Source organism: Meles meles, unplaced genomic scaffold (genome assembly GCF_922984935.1).
Source record: "Meles meles unplaced genomic scaffold, mMelMel3.1 paternal haplotype, whole genome shotgun sequence".
Lineage (NCBI taxonomy): Eukaryota > Metazoa > Chordata > Mammalia > Carnivora > Mustelidae > Meles > Meles meles.
This window is the reverse complement of record NW_025721109.1, coordinates 904112-931639: the sequence shown is the minus strand read 5'-3', so window position 1 is coordinate 931639 and position 27528 is coordinate 904112. Positions and strand designations below refer to the sequence as shown.

The window sequence follows — 27528 nt, the reverse complement described above, 5'->3', positions numbered from 1 at the left end:
TCTGGGGGCGCCTAGGTGGTTCAGTTGGCTAAGCATCTGACTCTTGGTTTCGGCTCAGGTCATGATCTCAGGGTCGTGGGATTGTGCCCCGAGTTGGTCTCTGTGCTCAGAGGGGATTGCCTGAAGTTTCTCTCTCCCTCTCCCTCTGCCACTCCAGCTCATGCTCGCTATCTCCATTTCAAATAAAAATATCTTAAAACCAAACCAAACCAAACAAAACCTTTTCTGGCTACAGTACATATGCCCCAAGGTTGTTAACCCAAAGAGCCACTAGCCTACAGCCACACACGTTTGTTCTGATGCACCTCTGCCTTTCAGCTCTCGTAGACTCCATTCTCCCATCTGTTTTTCAGGGTCACAGATTCTAAGAGGCTTTGCCACAACATCCCAGGGGCCCAGAGTAGCCACATCATGGCATGAGATCCATATATATGAAGACAACCACAGTCCAACTCCAGAAAAAGAGTCACGGGGCATGTATCAAGGAAGAAATAGAATTTTATGTTGTCATTTTAGATTTAGGAACCATCAGAAGTACTTATATTGGCACTGACTTGTTGTCAACAGGGTAACAGGGAGGTAGCAGAGAAACACTATTTCAAAAGCTAAAAATCTCACTAAATCCTTAAGATGTTATGAAATAAAGCTTTGATTCTGGTACACAAAGCAGCCTCTGGAATGTTCCTGTGCCCTGCATAATGTTTTCTAGCAGATAGCACTTACTTTTTGGTGTTGTTATTACTTACGTTCTTTTCCCCTAGTTTTTGGTTGACTTTATTATTTTGATTTATTTTTAAAGCTTACAAAATGAGGGGTCTAAGTTATGCAGAAGACGTAAGGGATAAAAATAAGGGAACACCCATGTGTAGCTCCTCCACCTAAGAAAGAAAACTCAGCCATGTCTTTGCAGACCTTTATTGGTCCATCTCTACTCCCATCCTGTTGGTTATCCCCATTGTTCCTCCTCATAGCTTACTTGATGGGAATATACGGCTGAAGAAGCTATCACTTTGAGTTGCATACTTTGAACTTCAAATAGAGGGAATCATATACTGTGTGTATTCTTAGACTTGTTTTCTGGCTCAGTATCATGTTGATAATATTAACTCTCATAAACCTTCATTGTGGTCTATAGTCATTGCTTTATTATATCTCATCATAAAATTATATTAAGCAAATGTATCCATTCTAGTTGATTGGATTGGGTCTTTCCCCCATTTTTCATATTACAATGAAAACAGCTATGCATCTTCTCAGGATCTTGGAGACAGGGCTGAAATTTATTTAGAATGTATACAGTAAGAATGGCTGTGTCCAAAATTTGACACATCTTCACATCTACGAAGATTCAACAAACTGTTTTCTGAGGTGGCTGTGTCCTCATGAGCATTTAAAAGGCTCTGGAGCTCCGGGGCGCCTGGGTGGCTCAGTGGGTTAAGCCGCTGCCTTCAGCTCAGGTCATGATCTCAGGGTCCTGGGATTGAGTCCCACATCAGGATCTCTGCTCAGCAGGGAGCCTGCTTCCCTCTCTCTCTCTGTGCCTGCCTCTCTATCTATTAGTGATCTCTCTGTGTTAAATAAATAAATAAAATCTTAAAAAAAAGGCTCTGGAGCTCCATGTTGCTATGTAAAGTTGATGGTATTGCTCTTTTTAATTTTGTCCAACTTGGTGGTTGGGAAATGGAATCTCTCTATGTTTTAGTCCTCATTCCCTTCATTACTAAGGCAGGAAATAAAGAAAAATAATTTTATTTAGACAAACCAGGAAGGAAAAATGGGAGGGGGCTACCTTGGATGAAGGATCGAAGTGGGGGGCTCCTGTGGAGGGTCATCTATGTAGACATGAGAGACGAGATGGCCTGTGCCAGGTAACCAGCTGTGGACAGACAGAGGGAGTGGTTTCTAGCAGTTCCAAGAAGCAAAACCCTCTTTCCTTTTAAGTGCTCTACGTATTCTTAGCTGGTAAATTATATACCTTGCCAGACAGTTTTCATCTAGTTTAGGAGACTAGGGAGAAAAGGGAGAGTGTAGGGAGACATATATTGTGCCTATTTATTCTCTTAACTGGGATGAATTACTTTGCATTGTAAGAAAAGGAAAATCACATACAAAAACAAGTTTTTAAAACCCTTGAGAAGAATTAATCTGGCATGAATCATGTAATCTTTTAAGCTTAAAAGAATCATTAAGAGCTTTCTTGGTTTGGAGACATATATACACATATATAGTCTGTCATATTTAAGATCTCCATGACTTGCCTGTGTTAAATCTAGATGAAGCATTTCTAGCCCATTGGAAATGCCCCTTACTGTTCCCAAGTTCCATTATTTGTAGCTGCAATGGGTCGTTCACTATCTGATGTGAAAACCAGTCATTGCTTTCCTGCGTTGAATGTTGAGTCGAGCTGAGTGCCACCATTCACTCTGGAAAAGGACCCACCTTTAATGATCAGTGGAGTCCAGAAGAGCTCAATGGGGAAACTTTCTAGTTTTTCTTAGTTAGTCACTTTGCATTCTCTTAGGAACAGATGCCAGGATGGAATCAGTCATATGAGTGATTTTCCAGGGAGATGCCTGCGGAGAATGAGGAAGCAGGAGTAGGAGTGGAAAGCATTCCAACTTCGATGCAGGTCTGACGATCGAGGAGACAGTATGAGGCAGGATTGGGCAGGAAGAGCTTTGGACTTGACTGCAGTTCAGAGACAGCTTCAGCCAGGCTGATGCAGAGTCCAGAGTAAATGCCACACTCCAGGGAGAACTCACATCAGGCCAGGAGAGCCCCACTCCACCATCCAGTCATGGATGAGAGAAGTCTTGGGAGAATATGGCCACAGGATGGAGGTGAGTGGGAGCCCAATTGTCCCAGAGGTACCAAGGCTGGAGGCTGTCACTTTCCCATGCCCCTCACAACAGGTTCTTTTGAAAGGGGGAGCTGAAAAATGTATCTCCATAGCTGCCTCACTAAGAAATATAAGCCTGTTAAACTCACCATATGAAGAAGTTCACAGTCTTTAACATCTGCACAACAATGAAATATCATGAATGCATCAGGCTCCTAAACTACGCGCTGGCCTACCAGTTATGACATCCAAGAGCATCTTACTGGTGTTCCTAATGACGTCGAAATGAAATGAGGATCATTTGCCTGGCTCAAGGGATTATTTTTTAGAACTTTGTGTTGTTTCCAAACAAATTAAGGAACACATTTTTTAAATTTACAAATTCAACTGATGTATAGACATCTGTTAGTACCCTATAGCTTCAGTTCTCTATCTGTCTCTAAGCAACATAAAATGATTGCTATCCCTGACCCAGTGGTCCCAAACCACTCACGTGGGTCTAGAATGTTCTGTGCCTAGGGACACTGTCATGATTGCGGAAGCCAGGCCTCCAGCATTGTTCATTATGTGACATTCAGACCTCTCAGACTCATCTGCTTCATTAGCTTTTTTCTACTAATCACATAACCTATTAAAGCAGAAGGACACAAAAATGGGATTCAGAGAAAAGAGGCCAAGCTTAACCAAGAGATTGGTTTTCCCCCCTCCCTTTTTTGCAATGTTCAGTGCATCTACTTTACAATTGGAAAGGAGTGGAATGGCTCACTTACACAGAGTAGAAGTTAGTGGAGAAGAATCATTAATTAGTGAGAGGAAGGGTAACCTCGTGTTAGGTTGGCCATCTGTGTGGGAGAATAGAATTAGGAATCCCTACAGGAGGCTTGTATAGCAGAGGCCGTGTAGTCGGGAAGAGCAGAGAGCCCTAGAAGAGACATGTGTGTGTGTGGTGCCCACCATGTGTTATTCCTTCACCCAAACCTCTTTCTGTCTTACTAGAACCTCTCACTACCCAGCGTGGTTGCCTGCTTAGTCCCATGGCTGCCATAAACCTTCTGGAATGAGAACAGGGGTCTTGATGGAGAAGGCCCCAAAATGGTGGCCCCCAGGATTATCCCAATGAGTCACACCCAGCCTCCAGCCATTTGTGAAAAGTATCATGAAGTCTCCCCCTGTGTCTTTGGCTTCAATGTGTTTGCTACGGGCCTCAGGAGGCAGTCACAGGCTCAGCTCCTGTCTCTCTGGATATGCCTGCCTCTCTAAATTTCAGGGTGGCAACTAGTCTTGAAGTCTTAGTTCTCTGAGGAGCCCAAGAAAAGCTACTGATTTCCAGTTTTTCCTGATTTTTCTTACTGTAAGTCTAAAAGTGATAACTTCTGGAAGTTGCTTCCCTTATACAACCATGTTATGTCTGTAATACTGAGCAGTGAACACCGGTACCACTGTTAACTACAGATTTTATTCTGATTTCACCAGTGTCTTTGTCTCTCCCAGAATCCACATAAGGATAACACATAGAATTTAGTTATGTATCAGCTTAGTCATCCTCAATCTGTTATACTCCCACAGCCCTTTCTTCTTTTTCAAGACTTTTTCACATTTGAAGTTCTCTCATTTTGGATTTTTCTGATATTTTTTATTAATTAGGCTGGGGTTATGTTTAGGGGGATGTATAGCACAAAGGTGAGTCCCCTTTTTATGCATCATATCAGGACGTACATGACAGAAGCTTGACTAATCACTGGGGATGTTAGCTTGATCACAGGGTTTAGATGGCACCTACCAGATTTCTCTGCTGAAAAGTTACACTTTTTCCCCTCAAATATCTATCAACTAGAAACCAATCACTAAATTCAGTGCATACTCAAGGGGAAGGGAATTAAACTCTACCTCTTGTTGGCAGGAATATCTTTATCTATATCATGAATAATTTTTCTGTTATTTATTTTTTCATATGGTCTCATGGACATTTATTTTATTCTTTGGAATTTGATCCAACATGTGCTTGTTTGCGTCATTGCTCAATTTGTTAAAATTTCCTGGTTTCATCTTTGTTTGAGCTTATAACTTCTTCAGTCTTTGTCTGCCCTGAATAATGTTGCGTTATTACTTCTCCCAGTGAGTGCCTATCACTCTCTAGTTTTCATGTTGCTTCTCCTTCCTGTGACATCAGTTCTCTGCTGGGTTCACAGAAAGTAACTTATTTCCAACAATGCTCTTTCCAGCTCTCTATGTCTCTGAAGTAATTTATTAGACTGATATCTGTCAAAAACACTTTCCATTTATCCATAAAAATGTCTCCAAAAATCTCTGATAAATCATGATCCAAGAGCTCACATGAAAATAATGGATGTATAATTACAATATGAGTTCTGACACCCTGGTTCTGTGTGCTCTGAAATTTTCTGATCCAGGCTGGTGCCATTAGAGAAGATAAAAATAGATTACTTCTTCGTGTCACTTCAGTTCTCTCCTTTCACGTAACTCCCATCTGTCCCTCACCTACATAACCCATTATGCACACAAGGCCCATGACTTGGCTTGTTCTATATCCGTACTATCAATCATGCTCTTTGGCCTTACAGCAATAGACTCACTCCCGACTTTGTCCTCAGGAAAGAATGCAGTAAATTATCAAAAAGAGAAGATTTACATTAGTCTCATAAAGTGTAGTTAACAAGCAGGGAGTACGTTCATACAACACCCCCATCAATCAGTGCCTGTGCTGAGACATAACACTAAATGTCAATGGTAATAATAATAATAATAATAATAATAATAATAATTGAATAAATAAAGGCTTTTAAAATGGGTACACCTCCCAGGATCTTAGAAAGAAATGCAACATGAACTTATGACTCAAAGAGTTTAAAGGTCAGAATATGTCAGGAAGAGTAAAACTAATACCATTTTATAGATTTGAGCAATTACTTTAGGAAAACCATTACATAATACACCTGTTAGATGCTGAGGAAGTAGTATGGAAAGGGACTATCTTGTCTGATAAAACACTATCAAAATGTATTCTGGAAAGGGATTCAAGATGGCGGCAAAGGAAGATCCTGAACTGATCTCCCATAAACATAAAAACATCAAATCTACAGCTACATACAGATCATTCCCTCGTGAAAAAGATCTGAAATTTGGATGACAATCAATGGATAAAATAATGTCATTGAGACAGTTAAGAGAGGCAGAGATGTGGTCTTCACAAAAAACTCAAGCCCCAGAGCCCAGCACACAATAGGGAAGGGTCTCAGCAGTCTGGCGCTTCCTCTGGAAAAGTGAGGAGTTGGTACCTCATATCAGGCAGTCCAACCCTGGGGATCTGCACCAGAGAGATCAGTTCCCCAGAGATTCCTGGCTTAGAAAAACAAGGGATATGAAGGATCCAAAGTACTATAGGAAACTGAGGTTCTCCTTCTAAAGAGCTCATGTTTTGTCTCACTCATCCTGGGATCCTGCTCAAAAGCACCCCTTTTTAAAGTGCCTAGGCTGTATGGCAAGAAAATTCATTTGTTCATCTGAGGGTATCTGCCCGAGGGGCAGGGGAGAGACAGGGGTCTCTCTGGAGCCTGCTTCTCCCTCTCTCTCTCTCTGCCTGCCTATCTGCCTACTTGTGATCTCTGTCTGTCAAATGAATGAATAAAATCTTAAAAAAAGCTTCTGCCTGAAAGCCTGACATCCAATCAGCCTAAAACGAAGTGTTAGATTAGATTCCTCTCCTTGGAACACTGACAGGTCTTGGGGACAGATCAGAAATAAATCAGACTGTTTAGACAATCACAAAGGTTAGGATAAAACTAAGAACCAGGACAAGGGTAAGCTAGAAAGTTCATCTCCCACACATGACAACTTTTCATCACTGGGAGAAGTAGTTGTTTTGCCAAATATATAGAAACACAGGAAGTCAAGCAAAATGAGGAAATAGAAATATGTTCCAAATAAGAGAATAAGACAAAACTTCAGAAAAACGTTAATGATATGGAGATAAGTAATCTACATGTAATGAACTTAATTTGATAGTCATAAAGATGCCCTTGGGGGAAGAATGGAAGAACACAGGGAGAACTTCACCAGCAACAGGAAGTGTGTGAAAGAGCCAACCAGGAGTGACAGGGATGAAGAATAAAATAATTAAACCGAAAACTACACTAAAGGTGTTCAGCATGAGACTGGATGAAACAGAAGATAGAGTCTCTGAAGTAGAACACAAAGCTGCCCAAACAGAGCAACAAAAAAAAAAATGAGTTCAAAATGTTAAAGATAACTTAAGAAACTTAATGTGACATCAAGCAGGATAACACTCAAATTAAAGAGGCCCTAAAGGGAGAGGAGAAACGGAAAGGTGCAGAAAATTTATTTGAAAAAATCATGGGTGAAAACTTTCGTAACCTGGGGAAGAAAACACCACACTGGGATATTCAAATCAGAAAAACAAACAAACAAACAAACAAATAAAAAACACCTCAAAGACCCAAACACCAAGCCACATTATAATTTGAGTGTCAAAAATTAATGATAAAAAACAGCAGCAGAGCAGCCATTTATTACGTGCAGGGAAGCGTACCCAGTAGGCTACCAGCAGATTATTCAGCACACGTTTCACAGGCCAGAAGAGAGCAGCATGACTTATTCAGAATGCTGAGGGTGGCACCTCAGTAGCACAATTGGTTAAGTGTCCAACTTTTGGTTTCTGCTCAGGTCATGATGTCAGTGTTGTAGGACTGAGCCCCATCTTGGGCTCCCTGCTCAGTCTGCTTCAGTTTCTCTCTCTTTCATCCCTCTTCCAAACAAATTGTTAGGTTCCGTGATCAAAGGAATGAGACTGATGCAAAGCGAAAGTCAAGCAAAGCTTTATTTCGCGCAAAGCAATGAAAACCAAACCAACCAGTAGGGGCCATCTCTTACGAAGAGGTGATGATGATGACCCCAACGAGGCTGCTCCCCAGACGAGGCCACTCTGGATGGCGCTGCTCCAGGTGATGCCACTCCCCAGATGACGACCCCACAAGACCAACGACTACCCCAATGACTACCCCAATGACTACTATTACTCCCACATCCAGCCTAACAGACCAACCTTTATAGAGGTGGTTGAACCTGGCCCACACACAGGTGGCCAATGAGATTGCAACATACAGGGAAAACAGCAGTCATGCTCGGTCGGCAATATGGGTGACCAATTGAATTTCAATTCACCACAGTAAATATATGTGCACCCCACTGATTGAATGTCTCCATCTGGCCTGGCCTGCCCCTATATCTGGGGTTTGCAAGTAAGGTCCTCTGGCTAACCAGGCCCTCATACAGGCCCTCACATTACCCCTTTTCATTGGAAATTAGTCAAATCCTTGACTTTTCAGGCAGTTCTGTTCTCCTGTTGTAAGGGTTTATATTGAGCATGTAAGACTAACATTTTTATCACTCTAATTTTCTTTTGTACAAATGACATTAGGGCGTTTATAATGCAGGGGCCAAAATGTAACAGTAGTGCACGGTCTGCTGATGAGTTAGCCATTCAATGCTTTGTATATCCTTTTGCATTTTTCCTAATTCAGTTCATCTAATTTTCTGCCTATACTTTAAATAAACAGGTAACAATAAGAGAAACACTAAACTCACAGTTCTTTTAGTCTTAGCTTTAGTCCACCATCAATGGGGTCCATCAGCTGTGGCTTCCATCTGTGGGGGGGCGTCCTCATCCTCAGCTCATTTGACGTGACCTACATAAATCCAGGTCCTAATGCCTTCTACTTTTACTGCCATGGTGGTGGTCAGGATGACAGTAAATGGTCCCTTCCAGCGAGGCTCCAAGTTTCCCACTTTATAGCGATGTATCCAAACCAAGTCCCTGGGTTGGTAATGATGTGGTTCCACCTCTGCCTCTGTGCCAGTGTGGGCAGTCTGGATCACTGTATGGGATTTTTTTTTAAAGATTTTATTCATTTACTTGACAGACAGAGATCACAAGTAGACAGAGAGGCAGGCAGAGAGAGAGGAAGGGAAGCAGGCTCCATGCTGAGCAGAGAGCCAGATGCGGGGTTCGATCCCAGGGCCCTGAGATCATGACCTGAGCTGAAGGCAGAGGCCTTAACCCAATGAGCCACCCAGGTGCCTGCCTGCATGGGATTTTTTAAAGACAGACTGTAATGCCTGCAGTGACTGGAGTACAGACTGATCAGTCATTTCTGCTAGGGCAACCTCTTATAGCCGAGGATAGAGTGGGTGGAGGGGGGTCTCCCAAACATTATTTCAAATGAGGTCGCCTTGTTTATATAGGGTGTACATCGTGCCCTGAGGAGGGCGAAAGGAAGGAGATCCACCAATTCACTGCCAGTCTCCAGAATTAATTTTGTCAAGGTCTCTTTAAGAGTCCAGTACATTCTCTCTACTCCCCCAGAACTCTGGGGCCAGTAGGCATGATGTAGTTTCCAATTAGTGCCGACAGACTTGGCCAATGCCTGTGAGACTGAACTCACAAATGCAGGGTTATTGTCTGACCCAATTGCGAGAGGCAGCCCAAACCTAGGAATTATTTCTTCTAGTAGCTTTTTGGCTACCACTCCTGCCGTCTCATGTTTGGCAGGAAAAGCCTCTACCCAGCCTGAAAAGGTATCTACAAAAACTAACATATACTTGTGCCCATATTTTCCAGGTTTCATTTCTGTAAAACCTATTTCCCAGTAAATTCCTGGTTCCTTACCTCTTTCTCTTTTCCCTCTTCCCATTTTCGTTCTTCCCACATTAACTACCTGGCATTGAGCACATCTATCAACTACATCCTGAACCATACGCCTTAATTTAGAAACCTGGAACTGCTTTCCTATAAGCTCCTTGAGTTGCATATCCCCAAATGAGTACCGTGATGTATGTGGTCTATTAACTTTTTGCCTAGTCTTCGAGGAAGAATTATTTTTCCTGATTCAGTCTTAGCCCAGTCCCCTTCATGGTCCCATTTAGCCCATTTTTGTAAATACTTTAAATCTTCTTCTGAAGAGTTCAGTTTTTCTGGTAGGGCTGGAGCTGGGAATGTAACAAGTTCTTACACTGTTTCTCGGGCTGCTTGCTTTGCGGCTTGATCTGCTAATTGTTTTCCTTTTTAAATCAGATCAGTCCCCTTTTGGTGTCCGGGGGAATGCATAATGGCCACCTCCTTTGGGTCCCAAATAGCCTATTAACAGCAGAAGGAAAAGGAATTAAAAACAGAGGAGAAATATTGGCTAGCCTGGAGGAGAGCCAATATTTCTCCTCTGTTTTTAATTCCTTTTCCTTCTGCTGTTAATAGGCCCCTTTCTTTATAGCCCCATGTATATGGAGAGTAGCAAAGGTGTACCTGCTGTCCATATGGCGGTATTACCTTTGGCCATCTGCAGTGCCTTAGTGAGTGCAATCAGCCCCATTTTTTGTGCCGAAGTTCTATGTGGCAGGGCTGCTGTCCAGAGTTTCTGCTCAGGAGAAACTACCGCAGCCCCTGCATACCTCTTTCCATTGACCATGTAGCTACTCCCATGTGTGAACAGAGTCATCTCAGCATCTGGGAGGGGAATGTCTCTGAGATCCGGCCTTATCCCTGAAACGTAGGTTTGGACCTCCCTGCAGTCATGTGGGTGGTCAGCCAGCTCCTCTGGCAGCAGCATGGCTGGATTTAGCACCACTGGGGGCCAGAAAGTCACTCTTGGTTAGTTGAGGAGGAGGGCCTAATATCCCGTCACTCAGGTGTTCGTCATACATTGGTCTGGTGGAGTCCGGAGAAGGCCCTCAATAGCGTGTGTGGTGGTTATGATGAGATTTTGACCCAAAGTCAATTTACTTGCATCCTTGACCAGGAGGGCTGTGGCAGCAATTATGTGGAGGCAAGGGGGGAACCCAGCTGCTACTGGAACTAGTTTCTTGCTAAGATAGGCTACTGGCCTTTGCCAAGGCCCCAGATTTTGAGTCAAATCTCCTTTGGCCACACCTGCTTTCTCATCCACATAAAAGTGGAAGGGCTTGGTAACATCTGTGATGACCAATGCTGGGGCACTCAGTAAGGCTGTTTGTAATTCGCGAAATGCTCCTTCAGCCTCAGCTGTCCACTTTATCATAGTGAGCCCCCCTTTTGCCAGTTGGTAGACAGGTTGGGCAATCTCTGCAAACTGCAGTATCCACAGTCTATAGTAACTCACCATCCCAAGAAACTCCCTCACTTGTTGGGATGTGATGGGGTGGGGGTATTGGGTGATCACCTGTTTCCTGGACTCAGACAGTGAATGCAAACCCTCATGGAGATCAAAACCTAGATAAGTGGCATGGCTCTGACAGAGCTGTGCTTTCTTTGCTGACACCCGATACCCTTTTTCCTGCAGTGTCTGTAAGAGAGCTCTCATCCCCCCAAACATGACTCATGGTCCTCAGCAGCTACTAGCAATTCATCAACATACTATAACAGAGTGACTCCTGGGTTGGAGGTTCTGTAATCAAACAAATCCTCATGTAGGGCCTCGTCAAAAATAGTGAGTGAATTCTTGAATCCTTGGGGAATCTTGTTCAGGTGAGTTGGCCTTGAAACCCTTTCTTTGGGTCTGACCACTCAAAAGCAAAGAGGAGCTGAGATTCCCTTGCTAAAGATATGCGGAAAAATGCATCCTTGAGATCTAATATGGTATACCCAGTTCTTTTGGGGCCCAGGAAGGAGAGTAGGGTATAGGGGTTAGGCACTGTCGGTTGGATATCTTCAACCCATTTATTAACTTCCCGCAAGTCCTGAACGGGCTGGTATTCCCCAGTCTCTGACTTTTTGACGGGCAGCAAAGATGTGTTCCATGATTTGCAAGGAACTAGGATCCCATCTCCTCGGAGGGGGTTAATGTCTTTTATGATCCCTTCCTTTGCTCACCGGGGGAGGAGGTACTGCCAAATGTGAACAGCCATAACCATCGCCTTTAATTGCACCACTGGAGGTTGTCCCCTGGCTCAGCCAGGGGGCTTCCCTCCTGCCCAGACCTTGGGAAACTCGACCTGTAGGGTTTGGAGAAGGCTCACCCCTTTGTCTCCTCTGGTTTTGAGGCTGGGTCTTAAAGGAGGTATTCATCTACTGCTGCCATAACACCTGTACAGTGGGTTGTCTCAAGGTTACAGCCATGTCTTCTTCCGAGTACTGAATGCCAACTCTTAACTTATGGAGGAGATCTCTTCCCATCAATTTATATGGGGCATTAGGGAGGACCAAAAATCGATGTTTCACTACTCCCGAGGCCAAATTTAAAGTCCTTTCTGTTGTCCATTTTTGTCTCTCTGTGCCATTTGCTCCTTGTACCCAGACTTCTTCTCCAGATAGTTTTCCCATAGGTTTTAGTAATGATGAAAATTTGGCTCCCTTGTCCACCAAAAAATCAATTGATTTACCCTCCACTTCCAATTTTACCCAGGTTCGGGGAGGGCCTCCGAACCATGGCCCCTTCAGTCTCTGGTGGCGAACACTGCTGTCTTCTTTTTGGGGCACTCCCTGGCCCAATGTTTTTTCCTTACAGTTAGTGAACTGATCTGAATCTAAGTCTTCCTTCCTGCCTTCTCTGTGCTTTGGCTTTTCGTTCTATTTACTATCCCCTACTTGTCTCCTCCCTATCTCATGTAATGTCAAAACCTTAACCAATTTTTTTGTCTGTTTTTCATCCTCTTGTGCATCCCTGTTTTTAAACACCTTTTCTGCTATTCCCATTAATTTAGTCATATTCTTCCCTTCAAATCCTTCAATTTTCTGAAGGTTCCTCCTTATATCTGGGGCTGACTCTCTGGCAAACACAAGATTCATTGCCCTCTGATTTTCGGGTGACCCAGGGTCGATTGGGCTATACATTTTATAGGTTTCAACAAGCCTTTCTAGGAAAGCTCCTGGAGACTCATTATTACCTTGAGCCAATGTACTAATTTTAGATAAATTTATGGGTCTCCTTGCAGCTGCACGGAGGCCTCCCAGTAGAGCCTGGTGGTAGAAACATAAGCTCTCCTTGCCTTCATCAGAGTTTGGATCCCAGTTGGGGGATTCCTCGGGCAGTAGTCCTCCATTCGCCAGAGACTGAGGTCCCTGCCAAATCTATCGCTTATCACCTTATGGGTTTCTTGCATGATGCGATCCCTCTCTTCTGTGTTAAAGAGAGCCATAAGGAGCTGTTGAATATCCACCCAGGTAGGTTGATGGGTAAGAAAAAGAGCCTCTAAGAGACTAATTAAATCCTGAGGGTAGACAGAAAAGGATTTGTGTTGGTCCTTCAGTTATAGAAGTCAGAACAGGAGAAAGGGATATAGGTTAGGTGGGGGCTCCCTCTCCCATCAGTAGAGCAACTTCATGGAGAGGCGCCATTGGCGCAGACAGTACTGGTGAGGTAAAGGGAGGCAGAAGGGGATAGATGAAACGGGAAAGATCGGGGCGATCTCTCTGCTTGGTGGTCCCGTAGGCAGACCCCGACCACATTGAGGTGGACTGGTAAGGCCATCTTGGGACCAAGAGTCAGGATTAGGGGACAGATAAAGGGGGGGATTCCACATCCTCCACATCCAGTGGAGGTAGAACGGTCTTCTTCCCCTGTTTCCCCTCATCTGTCTGTTCTTGTTTTGGTGCTCTGACCTGCCTTAGAAGGAGAGAGATAGTTTCATTAGCAGGGGGAAGGTGAGACTTGAGCCATGAGGGTGGTTCTTCTATCAGATATTGCCAGGCCACAATGTACAGTATTTGGTCTCTATGTAGATCGAAGTCCTCACTCAGGGTGGAATATATCTGAGCCTAAGCAAATGTTCCTTCCGGTCGCTACCTTGTGGAAAAAGTAGGCCACTCTAATGTGCAGAGTGTTTTTAGTTTTCCTGGGTAAACCTTGTCACCCGACTGGGTGGCTTTACCTTGAAAATCCTTGAAATGTTCGAGAACAAGACCTAGGGGTGTCACAGGTCCCTTACTCCCCGCTTGTCCCATTTCTCCAAATACAACAAACAACACAACAGACAAAAACAAAAACAAAAACAAAAACAAAAAACAAAAACAAAAACAAAACCAAGGCAAAGACAACCACAGGCCCAGTGATCCCCATCCAGAGCCTGCTGCTTGTGGGGACTTTCTTGGTCCCCAACAAACCAGACAACAGACAACAAAAGAACAAGGCAAAAACAACTGCAGGCCCAGCGATCCTTACCCAGAAACTGCCACTGGTGGGGACTCTCTTTATCTCTTGACTGCCTAGGGGGACTCGAACCCCCTGACAGCCTAGGGTAACTTGAAACCTCTGGGGACCTCCTAGGGGGACCAGAACCCCCTGACCATCCAGTGGGACTCAAACCCCCTGGTAACCACCCAGAGGGACTCGAACCCCCTGACCATCCAGGGGGACGAATGCCCTGACTGCCTAGAGGGACTCGAACCCCCTGACCATCCAGAGGGACTTGAACCCCCTGGTGACCACCCAGGGGGACTCAAACCCCCTGGCCATCCAGGGGGACTTGAATCCCCTGGTGACTGCCCACAAGGACTCGAACCCCCTGACCATCCAGGGGGACTCAAACCCCCTGACCGTCCAGGGGATCTTGAACCCCCTGACCATCTAGGCGGATTCAAAATCCCTGGTGACCATCCAGGAGGACTTGAACCCCCTAATCGCCCAGGGGGACTGAAAACCCTGGTGATTGCCCAGGGGGACTCGAACCCCGTGTTGATTTACCAGCAGAGGGATGGGGCATCCCTGCATCCACTCCAGCCCTGGGGAGCATGGCTGCATCCAGCTTCTCCCCTGGTGGACTACATTCTGGAGTTCTGCAACCAGTCAGACAAACAGGATCCCAGAAATTCTGATGTTGGCTCAGTTCTTGTCATTTGATCCCAGACAAGCCCCCGATGTTAGGGTCCGTGATCAAAGGAATGAGACTCATGCAAGGAGAAAGTCACGCAAAGCTTTATTTCGCGCCAAGCATCGGAAACCAAACCGACTGGTAGGGGCCATCTCTTACGAAGAGGCAATGACGACGACCTTGACGAGGCGACACCCTGGACGAGGCCGCTCCCTGGACAAGGCCACTCCCCGGATGATGCCACTCCAGAGGACGCCACTCTAGATGACACCGATCACCAAACGATGATCCCGACGAGGCCAACGACTACCCCAATGGCTACCCCAATGACTACTCCCCCCCAGCCAGCCTCACAGACTAACCTTTATAAAGGTGGTTGAGCTTGTCCCACACACAGGTGGCCAATGAGATTCCAACACACAGGGAAAACAGCACAGTCATGCTCAGTGGGCAATAGGGGTGACCAATTGAATTTCAATTCACCATAGTAAATATATGCGTGCCCCACTGACTGGATGTCTCCATCTGGTCTGGCTCACCCCTATATCTGGGGTTTGCAAGTAAGTTCCTCTGTTTAACCAGGCCCTCATACAGGCCCTCACAAAATAAGTTTTTAGAAACAATAAAAAAAAATGCTGGCTGACTGCAACCTGCCTTCCTTTCCAGGGTGCAAAGAGAAAAACATTCAACCAAGAATGCTCTACCCAGCAAGGTTGCCATTCGGAGTTAATCGGGAGATTAAGAATTATCTAAATATACAACTAAAGGATTTTATTACCACTAAACTGGCCTTATAAGAGATGTTGATGGGACTTGTTTAAACTAAAAAGTAATGACATAATTAACAAGAAAATACATAAAAATAAAATCTTAAAGGCAAACGCAACATACAGTATATGTACAGCAGAGGTAATGGGTAAATCACTTATAAAGCTAGAGTGAAGACAAAAATAGTATGTTTAACTAAAACTACAATAGTTAAAAGATTTATATTTTTAAAAGGTCGTGACATCAAAAACATTAAACATGTGGTTCCCAAAAGTATAGAATTTCAACAGTTTACATCAATGGAAAAGTCATCCACACAGAAAGTCAATAAGAAAACATCAGTCTTAAATGAATCATGCATACTGCGGTGAATGGATAAAGATATAACACACATCAATACTATTCATCCATAAAAAATAATGAAATGGTGATGGTCGTGGTAACATGGAGAACCTTGAGAGTACCATGTTAAATAAAAGAAAGACAAATACCATATGGTTTCACTTGTATGTAGAATTGAAAAAAAAAAAGAAACTCAGATTCATAGATACAGAGAAGAGATTGGTGTTTGCTGAGGGGAGGAACTTGGAGGCCGGGGAGGGTGGAGGGATGGAGCCACAGGGTGGGGGGAGGGGCTGCTTCTCTTCTGTCCCCTCCCCCTCCCTTAGGAGCCCTTTGTGACCAGACAATAGCACTGTGATGTGGGCGTGGGGCTTGTGTCTGCACCTCCACACCGAGGGCTCAGTTGCCTGAGGGCAGCAGTGCGATTGGACACTAATGTCTGATAAGAAAAGAGATGGATAATTATCTCTTCCCTCAGGAATTTTTTATTGATGGTTGGCTGAGCTCCAGTCCCACTATCTGGGCAGTTAATGCCATCTTTGCCTTGTGTGGACTGGGGCTCTTCGTCTTCTTACTTTCCTATTTCCAGCCTGATCCATCCTTACCACCAGGCAAGAAACACAGGAAGAGCAGGAAGGTAAGGAACCCTTGGCCCAGACCCAGCAGAGTGTGATTCTATCTTATTTTCTATTATTCTTTCCACTTTTCTGAGTGACTGGAGAAACTCCTGAAATGGGAAAGCATAGAACGGGTATTCTCAGGAGAGAGTAGACCACCATCCATCCAGGACAAGCCAGACTCGGCAGGGGTTAGAGGGACATGAGGATTTCTCCCTGAAGATCTTGGGCAGGAGTCCAGGTGCGGTGGAGGGTTCCAGGACAGTGTCCCGAACACAGTGACCGGTGGCCGAGGACCAGAGGCTAAAAGCTGCCTCGCTAGCGGAGGTCAGGCCCCTGAGCACCGGGTCACCAGCCACTGTCCCAGGACAGGTGTTTCAGGTGAATGTTCCCCCTTCCGGGGCTTATTGAGTGTAGCACTGAGCCCAGGAGGTCCCAAGCAGCAGCTAGAGTGGGGCTCTGGCCTTGGAAAGTGGGGTCCTATGTGAAAAAGTCCAGCTGTGCCACCAGGTCTGGGATTGTGTGTGTTTCTTGAGCAGAAGAACAGTGGCAAACTTTTCACATAGAGTATCCTTCTGTACATTCTTCAAAGAAGGAAAACTGGAAATATTTGTATCCATTTTGAAAAAGAAATGAGTAAAACTAAAGAAAATCACAGTCCACCCCCTTTTAGTTAAATGTAGGAAGTCACACTACTCATGAGCAGAGAGCACCTGCTGCTGGGGCGGGTGTCCCAGCCTCCCTGTGTTCTCTTTTCTCAGTACCAAGCAGAGCCATGGAGAAGGAGCAACAGAAGCCAGAAAAGCCAGACTCTGAAAGGTGAGCATCCGCCACACCCCTGCGGGCCCCAGTTACACTGTCCCCCCAAATCTGACGGGGCAGTCCCACTGTCTCCAGGACACCAGGGCCTGAACCCATCCCCCAGGAAACAGAGCCCTGAGTGGGGGGCTCCGGGGAGGAAGAGGGGAAACTGGAAGCTTCCCAGATTGTGCGCCAGAACAAAGCCCTGAGGGGCTGGAAACCGGTGTCACCAGCAGGGGCCCCAGGGCCTAGACTGGGGGAGGAAACTCCCTTTCCTGCTGTGGACAAGCTGTTCAACTCTACTCAGATTCTTCTGTGAGGCCACATGGTCCTTCCTCCTCCAGCAAGGTCATGAACGAGGAAGCACTTTGGAAAAGACTAAGACATGATCCACATCATGACCCCTGTAATCACCTTTTGGGCACGTGGCCTTGAACAGTGCTGTTTGGGGCTCCCAAGTCCAATCTCCCAAAGGTCTCCCATAGAGGGACATTGTACACAGCCTCCTCTAAGACCACTGGGACCCGCCTTCCACTGTGACCTGGTCTCCTGTTTCCAGTTTTCAGAGATTGCCTACATGATCTGGAAGAGGTTCGGGACCTGTTCTCCCTTCTGCAAAGGTAAAGAATCTGCCCCCTTCTCCCCTGGGGGGGCCTCCCCAAGTCTATGGTGTGGACCCCGCACTGTGGGAAATGGCCTCTGGGGCTGTTTGGTGGGCTTGGAGGAGCCATGGGACATATTGTGACCAAAGTCCCAGGCTGAGGGACAGCAGGAGCATTGTGACGTGGGTGTGGCGCATGGAGGGCCATGGGGTCCCCTCCAGCCTCGGGCTGCTGCAGGGGCAGCTCACACCTCCTGTCTTCCTTAGCCACTTGGCAAGGGTCTCTGACCAGGGGTCTTTCCCCAGTCCTTACGGCAAGCAGCCCCTGGGCAGGTGTGCCGAGGGGTGCCAGCTGGAGCCCATCAGCCATGCAGGGAGACTGTGGAAGACGCTGCTCCCACCGTGGCCTCATCACCTGCTCATGCTCCGATGACAGCACCCCCCCTCAGCCTCTGGCCTCCACCCTGCCAGCAATACCTCAGGAAGAGCAAACTAACTTAAAAAATTCCTCCCAGACACAGTGAGAAAGAACTTTCTTCCAGGTAATTCCTACTGGGCCTCTCGTTCCAGACATCTCAGGCCTTGGCCATGCCAGCTACCCCATTTTATCCTTTTCCTGGTGGTGGGAAAGTACCAAGTCCTTGTTCTTGCCTGGCACATTACAGCACAAGTGCCAGCATGAACACATCTCCTGCCACCCACCAGATGCCTCGTTCTGGGGTGGCCTTACTAACAGGCAGATAGAGACTCATAAGCCTTCGTTTGTCAATCTGGATGTCCAGAACTCCTTGAACTACTAATCAGCAAAAGGGTAGAACTGAAGAGTTGGAAGGAGAAAGAAAAGTTTGGGTCAGTTTTCAAACAGTGGTGCCCAGATGACCACGTGAGCTTCTGGGGGACTCTGTGGAAGCTGCTGGGTGCTGAGCAGAGCACCACTCCCCGCCATCCTTCTGGAACATGAAAAACAACGCAGAGCCACTGGCCCAACCTCAGCCATTCTCATCTCCCAAGGTCTTGGAAGACCACTTGCAATGGAAATGCAGCCAGCTCTTCTGGGGTCTCCCCTCTCTGCACAGTGAGTCGCTGGTGGCCACTGCCTTGTTCTCTACTCACTCTTCTCCACTACAGGCTCCCTCTGTTTTATTCAATGGGACGTCTAATTGCTTGCCAGTTCTAAACCAGGATCAAATATCTTCACAGTTTTCCCATGCCCCACCATTGCTCCACTGTGGGATCCAACCCCAACCCTCAAAGCTAAACTTGCCCCAGCCCCAGGTCTCCCTTGCACTATCTGTCCCAATAAGACCACCTTCTCTCCCATCCCAGAGGAGGATCAGTGGAGTATCTTGTGCTGCATCCCAGAATAAGACAGGATCCTTCATCCTAACTAAAATGCAATATCTGGAGTGGCCCTTGTTGCCAAAGCAACAAGGAAGGGGGAAGACTTTACCCACTATGGAGAAAAGATCTCCAAAATTCTTTAGCCAAGTCCCTCCCAAGCTTCTTGAGGATCACCAGGCCTCTCAGGCCCACAGATCAGGTTCCACCTTTCAAGGGGACTTTGTCATCTTTAATATCCAGAAGCCACAGCTTCAGAGGAAGCTCAGCAGGGATAAACAGCAAAGCAGCTTGCCCCACAAGGTTCAGATATCTCTGGAACTGAGGTGGCCTCAAGATGAATCTCTGTGGGTGAGTCAGGCACAGAGAGAGCAGGGGCTCTCAAGGCCCTTTGTGTTTAAAGGCAAAAGCAGCCAAGCTACATGGAGGACCAGGTCCAGATACCACAGGAAGTATCAAGCAAGATTCCAACTAGAGAAGAACTTTGGTAAGGGTCTATGGCAGTGTCTGAAGAGGACACCAACAGGTCTCTCCAGGATCTCAGCTAGGTTCCCATTGAAGGTTCTGGGAACCAACTCTGAGGAGTTTGGAAGACCCTTGATAAGGGCCTTGGAGGGTGATCCAGGAAAATACTTAGCCAGGGGCCCAGATAAGAAATATCTAGAAAAAAACTTTAAAGGTTCATTTGCACAGGAAATTGGGACAGATCAGTAAAGGTCTGATCCCTGTGACTGTCCGTCTATCCTGGTTTGTGGCCAGCCATGCTTTTCCCAAGTCCCAACCCCACAAGGCTCTCAGAAATCTAGCACCCTTGAAGGATTGGAAACCCTGTGTAAACACCTCCCATGAGCTGTCCTTCCTTTGTCCTAATACTCAGCAGAAGCTGGAAACACACATCATAAGTTTTCAAGTGAGGCGTAAGTGGGACCTACCTCTCCAAACTGTTGAGCCCATAGATATCAAACTACGTGAAGCTCAACACTTGCCCTTTCCCCAGTCCCCCTCTCTGTGCTCAGTCACCTTTGTCCCTGGGACCCCCTCAAGAGCCAAATTTTCCAAATTCTTGGGGAAACCACCTCAGACCCATCCAGGAGAGAAGGGTATAACTGAAAAGTCTGATACCACTTCAGGGAGCTCCCTGCCTGTTCCCTCACCCATATGCAAACAAATCCAGCAGGCCCTGGGAGGGACTTAACCTGGTGATGGCCATCAGTCCTCAGAGACGTCTTTATTAAGACAGGAGGGCAGATCACCTTCTCAGGCATCCATTCTCAGCCTCGGAAACAGAACTCCGTACAGCAAGACTGTTATGGGGGCCAAGAAAGACAACCTAGAACCAAGTCCAAGTTTAGCAATGGCCAGGAATGAGCTAAAAGAGGGGAGAGGGGTCAGGCCTCACCAGCCATGGTAGCAACACTGAAGATGAAGCTCAGGTCCCAAAATCCAAGGTCTGAGGGGGCCATAGAGGTGATGGAGGCCAAGAAGGCCCCTGCTTGGAAAGTTGTCTTAAGACCCAGTGGGCTGGCCAACAAACCAGCCATTTATGTGGATCTGAGGAGATCAGGATATCTAGGTGCTAGGAAAAGCCCCTCACCATCTACAGTGTTGGTTGATCAAGATCCAGAGGAGGTAAACCTTAAAACAAAGGTTAGCAAAGTTGAGCTCCAAGAGAAGATAGAGTCGGAAAATCAGCCTGAAGGCCATACAACTGCTTTGCTTCCTCAAGATTCTCCCAGTGATATCCTCCTTCCAGACTTTGCCACTCGTGGGCTTGTTGAAGACAGTGGCACCATTGTGCTCCTGCCAGACTCTCACACTAATGCTGTCCTTGCTGCAGACAGCTTGACCACTCAAGGGTCACCATCCTGTTTACAAAATGAGTGTGCCAGTGGAGAGACACCAGCTTCCCCCGTGTCACATAACCTTAGCTCAAGTGGATCAAGCAGTAAGGGGCAGCAAGAGCCCTGTGGACCAAAGGTTGAGGAACCAAGTGACAGCCAGAGCAACAGTGAGACCACTGATGAGGGAAAGGACCAGAAGAGACCTAAACCAGAACAGAATGAAGACAGGTGTGCAGAGCCTTTGGAAATCAGGACTTCCCAAGCTAGTGAGATAGGCCACCCTCCACAGGTCCGAGGATCAGGAGAGAGCCTTGGGAGCAAATACCTCTGGCTCATGCCACCAGAAAAGGGACATGTTTTTCCGGAAAGCCACTTTAGACAAAGGATGAAAAATTTTCTGCAGTGCATTAATCCCAATAAAAAATGCAAAGGACTGGAATGCCCCATTCAAAAGGGCAAGCCTGCACCGGCTCCTGCCCAGAGCTGGGTGCCAGTCAGAAGCAGATTGGTTATGGACAACAGGGCTGCCAAAACTCAGACGATCATGACAGCTGTGGGAAAAATGCTGGTGGAAAAATTGGGACTCCACCAAGGAATTCGGGCCTCAGAGATATATAAGCACAAGTAATTGCAGGCCCCAGTACACAGGCATTCTTGCCCCCACAGGGCTTTCGCCTCCACAGACCAGAAGAGAGTGATTGGAGGGATAGCCTCCAATCAGCAAGGTACCCCCAAGGGTCATATCTCTCCTAGCAAGAGCCAGCTGACCAGAGACAGAAATGGCGAATGGGAAAACCTCCCCAGGGACCTGGGGCCCCCAGGCAGACAGAACAAGCACCAGCCGATGGCAGTATGTGTCTCAGGGCGACTTCACCATTCTCCTACATGCAGTCTTCGAAAATATGTCTCAACTTATCAGGCAGAGGACGCTTCACACATCTTTCCTGTTCAGAAAGTCTTCCTTCAAGAAAAAATCGAGTATATGCAAAGAAAGCCCATTTTTTCTCACATTAGCACATCTTCTGTGTGCTAATGCCTTCCGCATGCCACAGTTTTTATTGTTTCCCAAAAATATATGTTTGGTTTTTTGTTCTCATAAGTGGTGCTGGACTTTGTGTGTACCCTGTTTGGGGGGGGTGTGGAAAGGATCAGGGTTTTCTCTGCCCAAGTGCCTGCTTTGGCTTCCCCGGAAGAAACAGGGCCTTGGAGGGCCAGTGACCTCGGGGTCCACCTCCACCCCCTTCCTCACACAACTTCTATTTCCACGACAAAGTGAACAAGACCCAGAATGGAACCTCGCTCTGCCCATCCTCTCCTGCTTTCCCTCCACCTGAAATATGTGTGGCTGCAGGGAGGGTCTGCTGAGGCAGAAATCCCGCTTAGGCTCCAGGAAGAGAGAGTCCTAGATCAGAGTGGGTCCCACAGTTGGGAGATGCAAGGCTGGCCCTGAGGGCAGAGGTGAGAAGTCCTGCCTCCACCCCTGTCTCCTGTGGGGAGAAGAGGACGGACACCCCAGGAGCCTTCTCTTCCCAGAGAATCCCATATTAGCTCCATGCAGCCCCTCTTACACTCAGAACAGCAAGGGACAAGCTCGCTCCTGGAGCTGAGGGTATGTGGGGTGCCACAGAGACCCCCAGGCACCAGCCTGCCCAGCCCCAGGGCACTGAAGGGGCCTGCTCACCAGCACCCCCCTTCCCCTTCTGGGGGTGGAGGCGGCGTGGCTGCAGGCAGGGAGACCCTGCGCTTAGGGTGGGAGGCCAGGAAGGAGGTCAAGTGACAGGGTAAGCCCATGCCTGGTGTGACAACTGAGGACCCTTGGTGTCCCACTGCCACCTACGGGCCCAGAGGGGAGAAGTTAGAGGCCCTGGGACTGTCCCCACAGGGTTTCCACCCCACTCCAGCTGCCAAGTCCAGGGGTGGGATGGTGGAGGGGGTGGGTTGGGGATTGTACAGAAGCCACCTTAGCTCCCACATGGAGGGCCAGGTTCCCAGAGGCAGCAAGGCCTTCAGGCAGAGAAGTTAACTTCTGCACAATTTGATAAGCTTGTAGGACTGTGGGCCCTGGGATGGACTTGTGGTCTGTGACCTTTACATACACGTGTGGCCCAAGGATGGCTCCCAGGGGTCTGGTGGGGACTCAGAGGCCAAGGGACTGGCCTGGCCCCTGGTAATGGTTACCCCAGAGCCCAGAAGGGTAGGAGGAGAGGATGGGGCTTGTCCCACCCCCAGCTGGAAGGGACGTGTCCAAATGAGGGTGCAGTACAGGAGGGCCTCCCCCTGCGTGCCCCGCTCCCAGCCCAATATCGTCCTCCAGAGCTCCCCATACATCACACACATGGTGGAGAGTCCCACTCCAGGAGGGATGCCCCATCCAGATGGCAGCAGACATGGCCCCACCCTCATGCTGTGAGGATACCCCATGTGGGAATTTATCTGGAGTGGGGGACAAAGTGGGTGCGGTCCTGCTCTGTTGCAGCTTCTCCCTGGAGCCAGGTCCTGCCTCTAAGTCCCCAGGGTGGGCCAGCAGTGACAGTGTAGTCAGGACCCGGTGGTGGTAGTACAAGGACAGACAGTGCCCCAGACCCTTGGAAACTCAGGAGAGTGTGGCCCAGAGCAGAGTCCTGAACCGGGCTGCTGCTAGGTCCTCCCAGTGGCATCAGTTCTGGGAGTTGAGGAGTCTGATGTGCACACCACACTCCTGCTGGTAGAAGTGCTGCAGACAGGAGGCTGGTGGAACAGCCAGAAACAGGAAGAAGCAAGTCCCCTTGCCGTTCTCCTCCAGATGGTACAAGAAGGCCAGAAAGGGAAAGCTCCATGCCAAGAGACCTTGTGCAGAGACCTCTGACAGAGACCCACACCAAGACCTCCCACAGAGACTCATACAGAGACCCACACTGAGACCTCCCACAGAGACCCACACAAAGCCCACACAGATCCTACTCAGAGACCTCTGATAGGGGCCAACATCAAGAGCCCTCATGAACACCATGTCCAGGGATGATCCTCAAAGCCCTCCTACACATACCTTATGCAGAAACTCACAGTGGCCAACACCAAGAGACTTCACAGAGACCTGTGACAGAGATCCACACAGACTTCTCTCAGACACACCTAAGAAACCGATATGAATACCCACACACAGCTCTGCAGAGCCCACACAGAGGCCTCCCAGTGCCCTGCAGACACCAACAACATACCTTAAACAGAAACCTCACCTCCATTCTTAGGAGCCCAAGTAGCCACCTAGTGACAGGCCCCGCATGGATCTGAAGCCACTTAGCAAACTGGCAGTGCAGTTGTGCTCTACGGAGAAAAGGCTTGTGTATTTTTTATTACTTATGTAAAGACTTAGATTCCCCACGTAAACCTGAAAAATCCTTTCCTTCACAGATTTTCATTAGCTTGAGCTCCCATGCACAGTTTAAAGAATCAGAAACTAAAAGCAAACAAAACTTTGCCATCGTCTAATGGGGGAAGAACTCTTATTTGTCCAGTTTTAGCTACAGTTTAGTGAAATGGCCTCAGGGGTCACGTTCTTTATTTTGTTAGGGACAAGTCCCTCCACCAAAAGTGACTTCTTCACGTCGGAAACGCTGTAGGGAGGCCTGAAGTCATTGGAATATGGGATGGAGTGAACCAGCAGAGAGGGCACTGACTCAGCTGTATAGACACCACGTTCTTTGACCCAGAGAAGCTTGTGGTAGGTTTGCGAGGCTTGCTTTATTTTTAAATCAAAGAACTCACAGTGTCAAACACATGAAGCTGTTTTAGAAATGGGACAGTTCGGCAATATTTCTGTTATTGCTTTTGTTTTGTTTATATTTACTGTTAACAACATAAAATAATTATATCTTTTTCTTTTTGTTCCTTTTAAAATATTATAGTATCTTTAGATGATATCACGTATATGTCCAGAATGTGAAAAAAAATCACGGGCTAGTGCTCAGCTTTGATAGCTTAAACTTCTGGAGTATTCAGAAAGTTTCATATTTTACACAATCTTAAGGGACTTTCAGTTTCTATGGCTCTGGAAGTCAGGCTCTGCTTTATATTATCAGCTAAAAAAGGGCACAGTGCTTAAATAATTTTGAAATCTTAAAAAATATTCCATTTAGTTGCTGCTTGAAATATATATTACCTCAATTAAATTACTTGGAAATTGGCATTTTAACATCAGTTAAATTTTAAAAGTATACATTTAATCAGCATTTCATTATAATAACAAAGATCTCACCATCTACCTAGTATTTTCCAAACTGGGCAGTTCTTTGAGACTCCATATTTCTCACTGATCTTAAGAGTCCTGCTGCCCTGACTTGATAAGCTCTAGATAACAGATCTCAAGTGTATGCCTAAATATCTAAGGTCACCCGTTGAGGTGATGATGCCACAATCTTTTCTCTCAGAAGAGAGGAAGAGCTGGTGTCAGTTCTGTGGGTATATGTACGTTTTTAAATTAAGAAAAAACATAGGCAGTAAAATATTTTATGGACTCACAGTTATTAATGTTATTAACATTTTGAAATTTGTCCCCCTGATGATACTTTCTCATGTTACTGAATCACAGGAACTATGGAAAGTGGCCCTGGATAGCCTATAATATCCAATCAGTAGTATTTAATAACCAGAACAACTCATCATTTCCCTATAGATGCCTGCATCCACGATATCTCACGATCATAAAAAAGATACTTTCTTTTTTTAAGTTTAAGCTACTTCTAAACCATGGTTTTAGTCAGAATGAAATTAAATTCTTGTAAGAGGTATAAAATAATGTAACTTCTAACAAAACAGACAGGAATTTTTGAAGTGCTACCATCCTTTGAAGGAAAACATCACTGCCTCGTCTCATCCTGATAACAAAAAATGAGATGACACAGCTCTTCGCTCTCAGCAATTTTATGTGTGTGCATTAGTTGGTTCTGTGTATCAGATGCATTAGTATTATTTTTTTTAAAGATTTGTGGGACAGACTATTTTTATAGAAGCAATAAATAGGACATGTGTCTTGTTAGCGTCTTGGAATAAGGGCAAGAGAGGAACCGACACAAATATTTTCTGGGAAGTGACTGCATTACCTTGAACCTTTCTCAGTAGAAGAAAAGATGGGAAGTCTCAGGTAGGAGGCTGAGACACTTTTGACCCACAAATAAGTACACAATTCATAGGCTATTAAAACTGGGAGGGCTACTGCAGGCTGTTGGCTGGAAGGATTTGCAGAGAACAGATGAAGAAGGACAGGCACGTTTAAGGTCTCTTGGCCATGGCCAAGCCACCATTTACAAAATGTGCCCATAATATAAGTAGGAAACAGGACTTGACCAAAGAATGCTGCGTGTCCTACCTTCCTTCCATTTATACAGGGAAGACACTTCCCCCCACCACCACCTCCCCCAGAACCTTTCCTCATTGTCAGATATTTAATGCAGACTTCAGATGAAGAAGTAGGTAAAGAAAGGAAGAAGAGGAGATGGGAGACAGAGAACCATTACCAACACACACACACACACACACACACACACACACACACACACGCACACAATAGTGGTGGTCTCTGCTTTATCCTAGCCACCTAGTTAACAAATGGGGACCCCATGGCACATAGAGTCTCCCCAAGCCACATGGGTACTCAGTTTCCACATCTGACTCTAATCCAATGCTTCCTCTGCTACACGACTTGAGCAGTGTGAAAGGATCTCTTTCCTAAGTCAGACAGGTGACATCCCTACAGGAAATTATTTCCACCACCATCAAATATAGTATATATCAGTATTTCTTAGAGAAAAAAAGGGAAGGAAAAGTCATCTCGCAATTTAGATAATGAAAATTTCAGAGAATAGAAACCTCTCTGGATCACAGTCTGGTTTTTCATTTGTTTTTTAAATATTTTATCTGACAATGAGATAGTGAAAGAGGGAATACAAGCAGGAGAGCTGGAGAGGGAGAAGCAGGATTCCTTCCAAGCAAGGCTCCCAATGTGGGGCTCGGTCCTGGGATTGAGCCAGAACCAAAAGCAGACACTTAATGAATGACTCACCCAAGGGCCCCAATGATAGTCTGTGATTTTTCTTTAAAAAGAAAAGAATGAGAAATAGGAATTTAATTCTGTTAACTTTCATGAAAATCAGTACAACGGAGTGTTTCCACTTCTCCTTCTGGTAGACTCCTTCGTGAGATGTGTACATTTCTCCACATCTTGAATCCACCCGTCATTCCAGGTAGTCCTCACAGATTTTGAGGATTGGAGGCAAAAGTACACAAAACCCACTTCCTGGAGATACCATCCCTGCTTTGCTCACCTGAGAGGCAGGGGAATCCATTAGGAGTGAGACCCTTTGGTGGAGGGGCTCACCAGGGGACTGGACAGGACAGTACACAGGGGTGCAGAAGGAACACATTAGAACTTCCATTTGGAAACTTTTTCATCTCATTTTTTTAATCCCTGTATTTATATAAGCTTTGCCATGGATATAAATTATAGACTTATGGTGTATGTAGTTAACTTACAAATACATAAACACACACACATAAGAGGCTGCATGCTCTGAAAGATTTTTATGGGCTCAAAGA

The 27528-nt window shown here is 46.3% G+C and overlaps 1 pseudogene; it reads left to right on the top strand.

The window, feature by feature from the left end:
- The first annotated feature begins 16208 nt into the window (after nt 1-16208).
- On the top strand, nt 16209-21991 carry LOC123935974 (annotated as a pseudogene).
- Nucleotides 21992-27528: the final 5537 nt, after the last annotated feature.